Source organism: Lepisma saccharinum, chromosome 6 (assembly GCF_977018435.1).
Source record: "Lepisma saccharinum chromosome 6, izLepSacc3.1, whole genome shotgun sequence".
In the NCBI taxonomy this organism is placed as follows: domain Eukaryota; kingdom Metazoa; phylum Arthropoda; class Insecta; order Zygentoma; family Lepismatidae; genus Lepisma; species Lepisma saccharinum.
The window spans coordinates 40,145,169-40,162,731 of NC_139234.1; positions in this window are offsets into that span (position 1 = coordinate 40,145,169).

The window sequence follows — 17,563 nt, forward strand, 5'->3', positions numbered from 1 at the left end:
TCATTTTCCCGCGATGATCGATGCTAATTTGTTCCTTCGCTTGTTTCCAAGGTCATCGCACACGGTCTGATTGGATGAATTTTGCCAGTTTTTGCCCAGAAGATGAGTATTTTTTGAGGGATGGTCCGTTTTATGATTGGAAAGTTGGCAACCTTTTGTGGACGAAGGATATTTCGTCTGACGGGAGGAGTTGAAAGACTTTCACTGAAGGGGGGAGAAGTAGGGTACCAGTGCGACACGACGGGCGGCGTGTTTTCCGTGGAGCATCACTTTGTTTTGCGCGTACGTTGCGGAAACATCAATGAACGGGTCCAGCTTCCACGCGGCCTTCGGTAGCATGCTGAATACAGTTACAGCACGGTGCAAAGAACTGGCGGAGGGCAGAGGACAGTCGCTTCGAGATACATCAAACGGAACTGAAGCTTGCTGCTTCCCTCTTCGTTGGTCGTGAAAAAGTCCTCACTTGGAAACGAACCTGAGACCACTTCTGTGGACATTCCTTGTCGTAACCATTTAGCCAAAAACGGATCGACATTTTGCCTTGAACCTCTCGTACTTTGCAACGTGATACCTGTGACTCAACACCGTGTGTGTGTGTGTGTGTGTGTGTGTGTGTGTGTGTGTGTGTGTGTGATTATTATATTGATCATTCCTAAGTAAGCAATAGTTTCGAGTTATTCAGTTTTGTTTTAAATCCGCTTTCGTGTACAGATAGGCTAATCGGGACTGGGCCTACAGTTTAGTGCGATCTGAACCTTTATGTGCCTCCACTGGTTATCGAACCCTGAACGTCGTCGCCTTGTAATCTTGGGTTCCATGGTTCGATACCCGGTGGAGGCACACAGAGATTCGGATCCAATCTTAAATTGTAGGTCAAGTCACAATTAGCCTATCTGTGCATAAAGTGGACTTCAAACAAACCGGAACCTACTGATTACAAGACTAGGACGTTACCACTACGCCATCGGGAGACCCTAAAGTAAGCTAAAGCCGATTTCGGTAAGGCGTCTGACTGCCACGCAGAAGATCCGGTTTCGATTTCCGCAGTGGATGAGGTCGAGATTTTCCCGATCTTCTACTTTGTACCTGCGGGTAATCTTGGGGCTAAAGAGGTCGGAGCGTGGTGCTGATCACATCACCTCCAAAAAATTGCCGAGAAGAGTCTTTAGAGTTCAACCTCAACATCATCATATCTGCCTTCATAACACGTTGCAATGGGCACGGGGAAATTTGCCTACTGTAAATAACCAACTTCTTAAATAAATGTCCAAGAAGAAATATTCCCTCCTAAACTAATCGGGATTTTCACTACAGTTTACTATTTCCATTTAGGTTATTCGCGATAATGTGGATGAATAATGAACGGACGTAACGTAACACATTCATATATTTTCCAGTATACGAACCCAGGGCCCCTGAATACGGAGCACATTCTGAACCACTGCATCACAGCAGGATATTGTTGGATCCGAATCACTAAAGCACCGACGGCACCAGAAAAATAAAAGAGAGTAGGGATGCAGCGGGGCCGGGAAATTTTTCTGGGAGGAGCGGTCACATTGAACATACCTTTAAAAACACAAAAATGCACAATTGTGCTAAATGAGCATTAGTTTACCTAGATTTTCGACTTTGCTATGGTTGGAAGAGTCCACTGCATTGAAGTGTACCGTCAGTGGTTGGGAGCGTTTATTATGAGTGTCCATTCATCAAATTCATCACATCATCACTCATCCTCATCTTTGCAAATTAACAAAAATTGGCAAAAAGCGAAGTAAAATAGACCAAATCAATTAATCTAGCAAGCAAGAACTGATAACTCCATTCAATAAAGAATTATGCTGGCATTAAACCATAATAAAATTAACCATAAAGAAATAATTAATAAGAGAAGGATCATGTTGTAATTCAATCATTATAAGAACAATTAGCCTAATCAGTACTGGGCCTACAGTTCAAAGTGGGATCCGAACCACTATGTCCCTGCACCGGGTAACGAACCCGGGACCCTTTGATACAAGGCGACAACGTTACCACTACGCCATCGGGAAGGCCCATCTACAGCACCTTATTGCCCCGGGCGTGAATCCAGAATCATCCTGCAGGTGAACATAATCAGAGCCATTACTGTTGGAGGGACAAGGGGGTGGTCGCCCTCTCGCCGAACGAGAAAAAAGTTCAAAATTGGGAAAAGGGTAAACGTCGCGGGCTCCCTCCTGAAGTATTAACGCCCTGTTTATTTAATATTATTACCAGTTTGCAAACAAATGTAATAATTTGCTTACGTGAGTAGGCTACATAGGTCAGGTTTTCGTTTCGGGTTTGTGTCGTCACACATCGAGGACCAGACTATCAAAGCAAAGTTCCTGGTTTCTAATCTGAGCCATTGTCTTCCTCCTTATTGCAATTTTAACATTATAATTCGCGGTTATTCGAAAGTTCAAATATGCAATGGTGTATTTATAAGGTAACCGAATGAGGAAACAGGCAAACCATACCGACAGCTGAAGAATTAAAGAAGCTCACCACACGCATTTTTACCAGATAATTCTGCGTGCTGCGAAAACAAGGGTTTCGCAATAGAATCCTGTCTCGGGATATTTGTTTTTGCAGGTAACTTCATCGTCGCTTTCTCTCAGAATAAAGAGATACCGAGGGTGTTATCCTGGCCTGATGCGAAGGGTACAAGGCCACATAGTGGCAAAATTCCCTTTATTCCCCACCTCTTTGTGAATGAATGAATGAATGAATGACCAGGCGCGTCTCCTGATAATGTTCGCATGAGCACGTGAACACCCATGTATATGTCTTAAATTACGTACATATTAAATGCACACACACACATACGTATATTTATTCGAAAAAATACTATGTTTGATGTACGAGTATATACACACAATTTACTCTGACACGACTTCTTTCACGTCTGATAACTTTTTTAGATAGTTGGTAATACTGACTCCTACGGTGTTCCACGGAGGGCGTTGAACACAATTGCTGTGCGTGTTGCACAGAGCTGACAGCTAAGGGGCTGTTGGACACTATGCCCCGAAGATGTTCACTTCGCTGTGCGAACACTGATGCAAGCGACAATACTTCTTACATTCGGCAGCATATGCTAGGTATGTCTAGGGGGATTAGAATAATTCTGTGCTACATAGTTGCAAACTTTAGCGACAATTCGCTAAACCTGGCGGATTTTAATGGGGAGAGAGACAAGTTCCCCCAACGTCCTTCTTGTATTACTTCAAATATAGCTTGATTTTTGGGGGAAATTGTTGAAAATATAAATTGAACTGTTACTCTCACTTTTTCAATTGAAGATGAAGTTACAAGGGATAGGAGTAAATCTGCATTCAGTACAAAAACATTATTGTGAACACTCGCATGCGAACCGCACGTGACGCCACTGTGAATGACGATGTGATATTTTACTTAGCGTTTCTTCCATGTTTGGCTAATTGCAAACATGAGGATGAATGATGATAAGATTAAATAGATGAAGGGACGATCACAAACACATATGGACAGAACACAACAGAAGTCCAAGAGAGGATCGATCATACTGGCCATGGGTACAGAGCCTCTTTCCTCCTCGATCGGACAGTAGGGACACACAGAGAGAAGGTACATGACATTTAATGTATGCACTTCAAATGCACCAATTGATATAACTGGGTGTGTTTTTCGGTTCGTCGTTGATGGAATCTTCTGGTACAGTGCGATGCATTTTTAATCCATCACCTAGAAACGGCGGGTTAAGATGTGTGCTTTTTTGTACTTCAAGGAACCTTTAATGTATTTTCTTGTATATATGTGTTTCATTCCATCATTAATTGATATAACGAGACGACAAATCCATGCATTTTTGATCTATCATTCTTTTTAATTTTTCTCCTAAAGATCTGAAAAAGTTCTCTCCCACAGAGAGTTAAAATGGAGTAATACTTAATACACTATGCACTATATAACATTGCTTTCTGCCTTATGAGGGTGGACTAATTTTATTATAATAATTCAAAATAATATTGTCTGCAAGACCGTCTATGAAGTACTTTATGCAGTTTCATAAAAAAAGCATGGCATATTCAATATCTGATACATTTAGACGTTTGCTTCTGGCTGCAGCTTTTATACCCCTTTTTTCTACTTTTCTGTGTGTTCATCCAGGCGGTGAGCTTTGGAGCTGAAGCCCCCCCCCAAATCCCAGAAATGTTTAATTGGAAATAGTGTATAGTGGCAATTCATTCTATTTCCTTAGCAGGATGCAACATCTTGTGTAACAACTTGTAATATACTGAGAAATTCATCTTCAACGCTTCAACCCCCCCCACTTTTTCGTCTTTATATGGCGGCTGTTGATAAGTTATGAGCCCCCACCCCCAAAATAAAATTCTAGCTACGGGCCTGTGTAATGCATTTTTGAGATATCCATGAATCTAACTAACCTGCGAAAATTCAGTTACTTTCACTTAACTGGAGATGTGAAACGGAAGGCGAGGATTGTTGTTACCCAAGAATGCATTATATAATATGCCTTTGTTCACTGTTATAATTTGCTTACGAGAAACTGTGTTGGTCTAATTGTTCTTAACTCGTTAAGTGTTCCTTGTGGTTCCTGCAGTTCGCATGGAACAATTGAATTCGCTCAGTTTCCGTCCTTCTGTTGTGGAATGGTGGAACCGCATGTAGACAGCGGAATGCTCAAGAAAGGGAAGAAAATCTCGTTTTCTTTGTTAGTCTATGATTTTAGCGATAAGGTACGTTGCGTGAGAACTCTATTACTCAGTGCTGTCCCGGATCTACAAGCCGCAAAACCCCGCAGTGCGTGGGTGGGGGGGGGGGAGACATGTAAGCCTTTAGGGGGGCCTCAGCCATTAACATAGCAGAGGGTTCGTATATGCGTATGTAAAATATAAACGTAGTGTTACTCGTGGGTACAGAAACGAATACAATATATACAGGTAAAGGTAAAGTTCAAGTATCCTGTGCATTGCACCTTGCCATGGAGACACATTTAGGGTAGAGTCCCACATATTTTCTATGTCGACCATCTTGTAGGTGATGTGATCGGCACCACGCTGCGGCCTTCTTTATCCCACCTCCGGATATCATTTGATTTGAGGTTGGGTGGGCCCTATAGCCGCTTTATGCGAGGAAAAACCGGAAAAACTCCGACCATTGATCACCCAGCCCGGATTTCCCGCGAAGCAGTCAGACTAGAATCAAGTCAGGCTAGAATTTTACGAGAAATGCAGGAAAAAGTCTGCATGATTGTAACAAATGTATCATTTTCCAGGTGTGAGAAAACAGTGTCATATATACATCACATCATACATTTTATTTTTTAAAAAAATGAGTTGAATTCATTATGGCGGCCACCAATATGGCAGACGTCCAATTGGAACACACCAATGTGGTTCCCCCTAAGCCTAACCTGCTTCTATCATGACCAATTGTACCCAGCCTAACTCCTTTACTTTTTTAGGGGGTGTTAAGGGACTTTTGAAGCACCCTCTTATATGTGACTTTGTCAACATGAGGTCAATAATTACACACCCATACACATACATTATGCGCGCGCGTGGTGTGTGTGTGTGTAGAGGTAGGTAGGTAGGTAGGTAGAGGGGGGCCTTTAGTAATATTTTGCGGGGGGGCCCAAGATTTGTAGATCCGGCACTGCCTCCTGGGTAATTTCGGCAAACAGTAATGCAATGCTAAACATCAAAAGGAGGAAGAACCCCCCCCCCCACACACACACACATACATACATATACAGTCGAAACCGGTTATAACGACACCGAAGGAACCGCGAATTTACGGTCGTTATAGCCGATAGTCGCACAAACCGTTTCCCCACCCCCTAAACATTTCAAATCCGTAAGTTTTATGTTTCAAACTTGCTGTATGTGCTATAATAGTCTTGAATGAAACATCCTCGTTCCAGTTACTGTATTACAAAAAAATATTACAGTACAAAAATGAAAATACAGTACAGTACTCTATACATAAATTATTGTATGTACTCTCCTACAATAAATGCAATACTGTAAATTACGAAGGCATACACTTTCTCCTGTTTCTCTTTTTACAATGTTGTACAAATGTGATGTACTATACCTTACACATTAGAAAAATCCAACACACATTACATAACCACAAAACATCAATAACCAATATACTATTTTTCCACTCCTGTAGTTTAGAAAAAAGGGACATATTATCGGAATTTAATTTTCTGGTTTTCTACAATAACAGCTAAGAAAATGTTGTTTATTTATTTTTAACCAGTTGCTTTCACTTTAAAATCCAATACAGTAACACATACTACTACAGTATACTGTCTATTTCATGTAATCAGTTATCTTTGTTTGCTCTTTGCACTTAAGATGTGCGTACCCAATTTGCATTTGACGATGCATTCGTGTCAACGCCTCATTATTGTCATTTGTATTAAACTCTTCTTTGAAAATAAGAAATTTTTGTAAAGTTGTCACTCGACCGAGAGCTTCGTTAACTGATGGCACAACAAACTGTTCTTGTTCGTTTTCATCTTCGTCAATCATGTGTTGGCTTTGGATGTCAGCTACAATTTCTTCTTCACTCGCTGAGGTGCACACGGATAGGTTGTTGTCTACCTCGGCAAAGTTCTCTACTTCACAATTTGACAAAGATGGACCAAGTTCTTGCACTAATCGCGCCAGAGGAATGCCATCCTCCTCATCTTCATCATCAGCACCATCAGTTGTTGAAAACGTGTCGCCCTCATTGTGGGATGATGAAGAAAGATCTCTGAAACCTGCATGTTTAAAACAATTGGCAATGGTCCTTTGAGTGACATTTTCCCACGCTTCTGATATCATTAAAATTTCATCCAGAACGTTGAAAACTGTTTCTTTACCATCTTGGATTCTCTGTAACATGTTCATCACTTGAAGTTTCCTGTACTGCATTTCATAACTCCCTGGTCCATAGGTTGTAAAACTGAAGTGACGTTTGGAGGTAAAAACACAAGCGTTATGCACTGCAGATTGTCGACTACTGGGTGAGCAGGGCAGTTATCAACCAGGAGAAGAATTTTTCGTTTCTTTGATTTCAGCTGAGAGTCCCAGTTACGCAACCACTTTTGAAAAAATTCCGATGTCATCCAAGACTTTGCATTGTTTTCATAAACTACAGGTAGGGAATGAATGTTTTTAAAACATCTTGGTTTTCTCGATTTCCCAATCACCAAAAGTGTTTGTTTACATGATCCTGTCATATTTGCAGCAACCATAACTGTGATTCTTGTCTTAGACATTTTCCCACCCGAACACTGTTCACCTTTAAATTTGAGTGTTTTATCTAGGGTCATATTGTAAAACTAGCCAGTTTCATCTGCATTGAATATATCATCTGGCTTGTAACCTTCACACAAAGCAGTGAAGCCACTCGTCTGTTACGCCATCAGGTACACCGGCAGCTTCGCCACAAATTTTCCCGGCGACAATATCATGGCGATCTCGGAAACGTTGTATCCAAAGGAAGAACAATTGAAGTTCGGATTGCCCAACCGACGCGCAAATTCATTGGCTTTCACTTGCAGAATAGGTCCATTGATGGGCACATTACTTGTCCTTTGCTGCTTTAACCATCTAAGTAAAGCTTCTTCAATGCGTTTGTGCTCAGATGATTTTGCCCACTTGATTGTTAGATAATTTTGTTCGAAAAGAGTCTGTATTTTCTCTCTGTCCTTCCAAATTGCAGAAATCGTTGAGTGTGATACACACAATTCCTTCGCGATGCTGACGTTTGTTTCTCCATTTTTTAATCGCCATATTACGTGTGACTTTTTTCTTCAATATTAAACACTATCCTTTTCTTTGGCGACATCTTGACAGCCATGCTTGCCTTGACTATTTAACAGACATACTGATTTGAAATCTACAATCTACTGACACAAGAGTTTGAAAATAGGCGTTACATTGTTGTCGGCAATCCCCCAAAACGTAAAAAAAATCAACATTGGACGTTATAGCCGATACATTTCTCCGAAAAACGGTTTCGACTGTGTGTGTGTGTATATATATATATATATATATATATATATATATATATATATACAGAGTTAGAAAAACAAATGTAATTCAGGAGCCAACTCCTTTTGGGGGGAGCAAATATGATCTAGGAAATCTAGGAATCCAACTAAGATCAAGCCATTTTAAATTATGATTTAAAAAAAATTAATACAAGATTAAAAGTAATTAATTCTTGCGCCAGAGTGACCTAAAGAAGCCTCAACTGGTAACAGCATTAATAACTATGTAATACATTATATGGCCGACTACATATAATATCGCCGCAGAAAATACACAAACTGTACTCGTTATTTTAAAGAAATGTAATGGAAATTTCCTTAAGCGAACTCGAAATATTAGAAACATATGTATATTTGTTTGGCACTGAATTTGAAAATTCAGGCGCCTGGAGTAAATTTTCATGCGCCATGGCGATTCCTGTAAGCCCTGTATTTTTTATATAGGAGCTGGCTTAGAGGCGGAGCTCATTAAGTTGTCGACTTTCGATCTTGCAACCGAAGTTCCCTGGTTCGAGTCCCGGCCATGGCATGCCTGCACTTTGTTCATCAATTGCATCTAATCATAACTCATCCTCATCGTCGCGATTAATCAAAAGTGCTAGAAAAGCGACGTAAATAACAAAAATACAAATAATATGTACATATTTTATTGTAAATAACGTTAAACTGTTTGTCAATCCGGAAAATATCCAACATTAATTGTCCAGCACGATTAGAAGCGCCCCCCACATGGTCAGACTTAGGTTGACGAAAGCTTGAAGTCAAGTTGAACACCTTTAGAGATGGTGTCGGAAGCGAGACCTGACCCTTCGAGATTTATCGAAACGAGGAAGAGATTCAGTGTTCGATACTCTTGGTCCGATTCGAGACTTAGGTGGCAAGCGTCACACCGTACAGCCTGGTTGTATACGAATACACATGTATTCAACATGAAATATCGTTTTTTGAAGGTTCGTAGCTTCAGAACGTGTCACCAAACAGATATTTTTCATTGAGAAAAGTTGTTTTCCTTTATTACCTTCATACGTTGTGAAACTTTATGCACCGACACACTGTGTACTTGTTTTATACTATGTAATTCTCTCTCTCTCTCTCTCTAATTGTGCCTATGTTATTTCCCTCTTTTTAACTCTATTTTCTTCTTTTTTCTGTAAGTTTATTTTTCTGTACATTTTATATTGTTATATTCAATCACTTCTTTCTGTCTTCTACTCTCCTTATCCACTCTTTATCTCTCTTGCATTCTGCCTCTTCTTTTCTCTCTCCCTCTCTGTGTATAATATATATATATATATATATATATATATATATATACCCTCTCTTTCCTCAGTTCTGTGTACCATTCTCTCTTCCTTCTCTGTGGGCCTCATTCCTCCCTCTTTTTTCTCTCTCTATGTACCTTTCTCCCTGTGTGTGTACCATTATCTCTGTCTGTGAGTATACTTTACTCTATCTCTATCTCTCTCTCTCTCTCTCTCTCTCTCTCTCTCTGTCTCTCTCTCTATCTCCTTCTATCTATCTTGTTCCTTTCTCTCTCTCTGCGTGTGAACCTTTGTCGCTATATATGCATCCTTCTCTCTGTACATGTGTGTACCTTTCTGTGTCTCTCTCCCTTTCTCTGTCTAACTATTTCTCTCTTATCCCCACCCTACCCCTCCCCCTCTTTCTCTCTCTCTCTCTCTCTGGTGTGTCAACAGGCTTACCAAACTGAAAGGAGATTGTTTCTTTCTGGGTGGTACGTTAAAATGTTGAAGTCTCAGTGCACTTGAGTGCAACCTTATGACGGCCCTTCATTAACAGTCAATCAACGTCCGTGGACGCAGCATGTAAGAGACCTGCATATCCATATTGCATTCTTCAAGATCTCGAACAACCCACTTCGTTTCAAAATAGTCTGCTTAAGTGAAGGGGACCTAGAAACAAGAATTGCACAGAATCTGAGCGGAATTACTAATGCACAAATTGGAATGCTTCAAGAGCAATCTAATTGAACCACGCTACACGATTCAGAATGCTCTTGGTAGCACGTGGAAATGTTCTCATGGATTGGATGTTCATGTCATTTTGCTTGTACTGCTCTAAGTAGGTTATCGGACTTCCATTAGCAACTCTGTTGGTTTATCACATTTATCTACAACCATCTGTTCTGGCGGTTGGGAAGTGTGAAGAAATTGTTTTAAATTGTAATCATGAACACACTGACAGTGGCATGAAAATACAATTTTGTTCGGGGAGTCAAAATATGTTTGTGTGATCTTTGCTTTGGTGGCTATAGCTGCTAAGAATCTCCTCTCTCTCTCTCTCTCTCTCTCCCATTCTGCCTTTGAATTTCTATTTCTTTCTATCTTCGTTTTTCTTGGTGCTTCTTCGCCACCCTGTCTGTGTACATAATAATAGAGACTTTTGTTTCAATTCAACTGTACGAACAAATAAGTTAATCGGGATTGGACCTACAGTTTCAAGTGAGATTAGAATCATTGTGCAATTTGCCTCCACCATGTATCGAACTGGGATCCGTTGATCCAAGGGGATGTTACCACTACGCCATCGGTGAGGCTCACACACAAACATATTCACATTCACACTTATATGAGCTCAGATATCACCCTCCTACAAACACACACATATGCGTGCGTGTGTGTGTATATATACTGTATATATATATGTAGGGGAAGAGGGACAAATATGAAATAGGGGTACAAATATGGAATAGCATTATATCTCGCCTGGTAAGTGCTGCACTCTAGCAAGAACTACGTGAAAAGCTGGGCAGTGTCCCTCACCACCACAGGAAGCAGTTAGTTTGCGTCTTGAGGTTGAACAGGGCGCGTTAGAACGATTGTTGCGGTTCCCGCCCAAAGTGAAAAGTTTGGAGGTAAGTACCTTTTTGCCTTGTGCTTCTTATTAGTACACAGAATGAAAATACATAGTATACAGTTTTGTAGCATATCAATCAGGCTTTATTCTGGTATTTTGCGTATATTGTTGAGGTGAGTTTGAATACACTTTTGGCCCTCGATACTCGAAGGTAACAGTGGCTCAAGTATGGAATAGTAGTATTCCATATTTATACCTCCATTTATGTAAAAAAATTATTAACGTGGACTTGCATCTGGATCCAAACCCGAAGATGGAGCAGGACCTTCTGCTAGAAGTGAAGTGGCCACCTCACCTGTTTCTGTAATTAAGAAGAGGCAAGGAAAGCAGGGACCTCTCATATCCTGACTTCATCACCATATAAGACTTCCATTGAAATGTCCACTGCTGTTAAGAAACAGCCTGTTAAAAACAATTGGAAAGAAGGGAAATCGCCATTACCAAAAGACTGCGAATCATCAGACTCGGACAGCGACGGCATATTCAGCGTGCGAGATGACTCTTCTGATCTCAGTATGTCAGATGCCAGAACACCAAGTAGTGATGATGCTGAATGTCTCTTCTTTTCTGTACAATTTTCTGATGATAAGCGTGAAGAAGAATGGGTTAAGTGCGAAATGTGTGATATGTGGGCTCATACTGAATGTGCAGGATATGATAATGGACTTTACATTTGCATTTTTTGTAAGTAGGTAAATAGTGCCCTCATAATCATAGTAATACAGACATGTACAGTTCAGAAACTTTCTCATATTTGTGACTTTACAGTGTTCATTTATTTCATGTTTTCACTACAATTGTGTTTATTGTGTTTATATGTTTATTTTTTACACAATGTTGCCAGTATTCCATATTTGTACCCCATTTTCTTTTGGAGCAATCATGTCAACTTTTAGGAAAATGTTATTTGAAAATACTTACTATAATATTACGTAGTCTAAACCTTATATTCTATTAAAGAACTAATTAAGGAAGAAGAGGGTAGTTTCTCACATATATTCTTCAAAAAATGTGCCACTGAATGGTCAAAAACAAAATGGTATTCCATATTTGTCCCCCTTTCTCTCTCTCTCTCTCTCTCTCTCTCTCTCTCTCTCTCTATATATATATATATATATATATATATAGGCAATATAAAAACGAAACCTCCCGATGACGTAGTGGCAACGTCACCTTGTAAACAAGGGGTCCCGAGTTCTATATCCTGTTGAGGCACACAGTGGTTCTGATGACACTAAACTTCAAGTCCGGTTCCAAAAATATTTTCTGTGCGTAAAGTTAACTTAAAGACAAAGTCAAGCAAATAATATATATGCAAGCATAAGTAATATGAATATACAAGGGTCATACTGAAAGTAATGAGCAGCAATTTTTTAATAATCAGAATCCATCAATACACGCAAACAAAGTAAATCATCGCAAAATATAGACTTTACTGAACGCGTCTAGGTAGTGTGACGTCATTAGCTTTGATCACGTGAGCTCAGTCAGTCGTTTAGTCGTTTCGACAACGTGCTGTGATTGAATTCCTTGTTTAAGAGAGAATTCGTACTGCTGAAATTCAGAATTGACTTCAGCGTGCGTAGAGAGATGTATTCATGGGTGCTAGCAGTGTTAGAAAATGGGTAAAACATTTTAAAGAAGGAAACACGAGCTTCAAAGATCAGCCTAAGAGTAGTCACCCACGAACTGACTCCACGGAATGCAACATGGAAAGGAGAGGGGTGCATTCTGGTTGAATTTCTTGAACCTGGGGTGACCATAAATGCTCACCATTATATCCAAACACTTAACAAGCTCCGTCGTACATTGCTGGATAAACGTCCTGGAAAGAAAATCAACAAGATAATGCACGCCCGCACTCTGCTCAGTTCACCAGAGAGGAAATTTGGAAAATGGGGTTGGAACTTCTGCCTCATCCTCCCTACAGTCTTGACATTGCACCTTCCGACTATCATCTGTTCGGTTTAGTAAAGGAACAGTTACGAGGCCAACGCTACCAGACGACGGAGGACATACAGAAATCAGTGGGTCAGTGTCTGGGACCAGCTGGAACGGAGTTCTACCGTAAGGGTATTTTCAAGCTTCCAGAAAGGTAGGGAAAATGCGTGCAAAAAAATTGAGACTTTGTTGAAAAGTAAAGAAAATTATGTAGATTATGATGTAGCATGTTTCTCTTTAATAAAACCAAAACTCAGTTCATGACAAATTGTTGCTTATTACTTTCAGTATGATCCTCGTAAGTTCACAAAGAAGAAAGTTCATGTTCCAAAGTATACGAATTAAAGTAATTGTTAGGGATATATAGTTTAATGTTAAAATCTTCGAAGCATATTCCTGGTAAAAGGAACATTTGTGTTCATATTACCTATCGAAGTGTTTTGATAGATTGGTTGGTTGATTTGCTTTATTCTACTCTTTTCTGCCACTTTTGGGTAATCGTGAATGTGAGGATGATAGGTGATAAGATGAAATTGACGAAAGGAGCCACACATGGGCTGTACAGAAATGCAACAGAATATTATATTAGCTCGGAGTCCAGACGCCAGAGAGAGCCTTGTTAGTTTGCAAAATGCCGTCCAGGATGTATTACGCGGAAGAGAGGTTGACATTTGGGAACCCTGATTGAATTGCATTTGGTTAAAGGACGATGAAAGTCTATATTAAATAGGTTTTCTCGCTCTTTATTATGCGCCGCCAGTAAAGCTTCAAGAATTAGAAAGTTTACATTGTTTTTTCGTTTTTTTGCTACACACTAACCATCTCTATAAACGCGGCTGCTTGTATTTTTCTGTTTTTGGAGCCTTGCTGCGACGCAAGGGGTCGCGGGTTCGAATCCCGACCCAGGCATGGATGTTTTTTGTAAGTCTCTCTTCATCAATTTCATCATATCATCACTCATGCTTGTCATCGCGATTAACCAAAAGTTTCAGAAAGCGAAGTAAAATAAACCTAATCAATCAATCAATCAATCAATGAAATCCCAGCAATGAAGTGAATTTGGTAAACAAATGTTTTATTATCCAACGTTCGGGTTATTGCTGTACCGTTTATCTTCTATTGGATAGGCACATGAAAGCAAATTCATTCAGTAGATTTCTGCATGAGATTTTGCCAGAATGCAAGGATGTGACGTTTTCTGTACCTCATAAATCTTCTTATTTCTTTGATTTTAAAGAAACTTCTAGATGGCCTACCATAGAATCGATGCATATTCAAGTTCGCTTCTGACTTTACTGTTACAGAGAAAGACAATACAATATATATTATTTAGATTTATCCTGTTTCTTATTAAAAATCGAAATGTGAGATTTGGCACTGTTGTAAATGCTCAACCATGTTTCTAAAAAGGTATGTATTTCAATTAACATTTACAAATTACATTTCGATTACTTGGCAATACAAACTCTAAATAAGAGATAAGGAGAAAATAAGATAAATTTGTTTCTGTTTATTTATGAAGGCACGCTATGCGAATGACGAAGGTAAATACGTGACATCAGACATCTGATCGTGTTTCTCGTTTTTGACGCTCTAACGGACTGGGTCGAATATCTCGTGACCAGTATATCCACGTCATTCCCCAAGGTTGTTTACACGGATTCAACACGACCCTACAGCAGAGCGATAGAAGAAAGGAAACGGCTCTTCATTTCGGTAACAGTTTCTGGAAGCTATTACTTCTAGAATTTAAGCTGCTTCTATTTGTACATACATCGTTTGTCTTTTCTTTAATAGTGAAGTAAGAACAGTCGTTTGCGTCAAACCCTAATTACCTTCGTAAAATTAATTTAATCACAACATTCATTACTTAATAGAATATTTAGTACATACTCACAAAGCATTAATGGGCTTAATCACTATTACCTGTATGTACAGGGTGGCTCAATAAGTCACTTAACACCCTCAGTACAAGGCCACTGCGGCATGGAATTTGAAATTGGCGATGACCAATCATTGCCTGGCCAAGGGGGAACCAAATTGACGCCACCCACACGGTCGGCGGCCATCTTGATGTTCGCCATCTTGAATTCAACTTCAGAATTTTAAATGGGAAGGGGGTCGTATGACATATCAAAATGGGCTAGAATTTCACGAGAAATGCAATGGTTAAGGTTTTTTCGACGTATCTTTAACCAGTAAAAAGTTATGACTGAATTCTTGTACCAATTTGCTCCTTTTCGAGGTGTTAGAAAAATGCCTTAAAATTTGTTTAGCGCATCGGTAATGCATCGAGATCAAAGTGACGTCTAGGGAGAGACGTTCGCATGCCATTGCACATTATTTTAATCGGATACGTCCATGAAGAGCTGCTCATTATGAATGGTTGTCGCGAACAATTACCAGTGTGAGGCTTCCATTGAATTAAAAGTCCTTCACAGTGACAAGGCTAATGTTTATGTTCAGAAGGAAGTTTATAAACAGAATATTCCCTACAATGCGTTGTAAGATATGCTCTGTCAAGCCGCGTATTTGTGGAAGAACGCTCGACCTGTTGACGTGAAGCTCGCAACGCATGGGGCGTTCGCTGTCCTCCACAAGTGCCCAGCCTGATATAAGACGCATCTTTAAGGAAATTTATCTTACTGTTTTGGCACTCATATGATATAATACACAAATCATATCGTTCCCACCAAGCAGTATACTTCCTCAAACAAATATCTAATTAGCAAGCCTTGTTGAAGGGTCCCCAGAACAAACGCGAAAGGGGTTAAGCGCAAAGTGAAATTTACACTGTTAATCCATTTCGCGCTTATTTTATTTCGCACTTAAACCTTTCGCGCTCTCTCTGCTGGCATCCTCGACTAGTTTATACACGGAAATCGTTGAACTGCGTTTTGTTGAGGTCTTCTTCATCAGGAAATGAAAAGTTTTACGAATATTTAAAATCTTGAGGCCTTTCATTCTCTCGTCACTCGTACCTCATTTGTTACACTTGACGTTACATGACTGGGAGACGGATTATGAATTAAAGTGTGAAGACACCTTTTCACGGTGATTTTGTTCTCCTGTAGTAGTTGTATTGGGAAACAATGAAGGAAAAACTGCGTAACAGATGCAAAGCAGAAGATGCTGTAATGGTCGTCTTCCTATTCTTTTCACGACACAGTTCTCTATCACGTTTGCCTCTTGACAGACCGTTTTGAAAGAATAGAACATGTACTGTCCGACCACTGAAGACGAGACTAGCAGAAAACGACGATTCTACTTCCGAAAGGGAAGGTAGGTAGAAATATGCACGTAGCAACGCTGTAGGTTTCAGTATATGCGTTCGGTTGTTTTATTTATCGCTTGGTTTGTTGTGTTTATGATACCATTTACAACTCTAAACTCCCCTCTTAAAGTATTTTGCAAGCGACGTTACTCTGTGTGAAACTTCAATGTTATTTCAGCATGAGACGATTTTCACAAAACCTGTTCCCCTTATCCGTTTCACCCCTAATTTGCCAATGGACTCGTCCAGTCGGCGCATGCGCACTTGCGTCGATGGTCGCGACTAAGACATATAGACAGAAAGGATTTTACCTGCACCCAGGATGCTAGGTGGTTTCAAGAACTTGAAGATGATATTGCTATGACATATAGAGTTTCGATTTTAGCAATACTCGAAGTCGCACCTGTGACATCTAGCATGTTGTGACTTTCTATGCTTATTTTAATCTTTATAATTTTCTTGTTAAGGAGTTTTAGAAAATGCGAACAATTTTACTGTGAAATTAAAATTACTTAATAAGAAGACATGTCCGGGGAAAAGAGCATTGGCGTACAATTTTCGAGTTAGGGCAGGGAGTATACACTTCGAAATTGTGGCATTGCTTTATTTTAAATTATTTGAAAAGGAAATAACATTTATTTTATTTCTCAACGAGAAAGCGGGAAAAAAAATGAACATTTTCAGAAGTCATTTCCAAGGAGTGGGGGCAAGTCACTCGTCTTGCACCCCGATGGATACCCCCATGGAACATATGGAAACCTGGAGAGAATGAACGCAGACCTCTTGGCTTCTGTCGCACATTACAAGTACGGTCACCAGCAATAATAATGGCGATTCGTGCAAGTCGTTATACGTGTTGCCTAACTCTAAGGTGAAACGTGGATTTTAATAGCAAATTTGCAATGGTAACGTCTACCACCACCTTAGATTTAGGCAACCCACATAACGCTTGCAGGGAAGCGACTATTTGAGGATCTAGATGTCCCATTTCTATTGCCGGTGACTGTACACGAATCTTTTTACCATTCATAAACAGTCAACCTCATATTTTAGTATGTCAAGTAAGTTGACAGGCCAGGTTTTTTTTTAACCAATTGGGACATTTTATGAGCCAATTTTTGAGGTTATTATTTTCCGAACCTTATTTTCAATATCATTATAATTATTGCTTTAATCTTTGGTAAGCCCTGAAGTGTTAGGGAGTGATGTATTTGATGTATCTTCCCTGGCAGTTTTAACTTATACGTTACCTTGCTTCATCCATATCCTCACGATCCATCTGATAACGATATAGACTCCAGCGGTCACGATCACAATTTTCTTATACCGGAAGGCTGCAGCTCCATCTCTTTTCGCGGATACAATTCATCATGGCAACGAGCCTTCCAAGATGT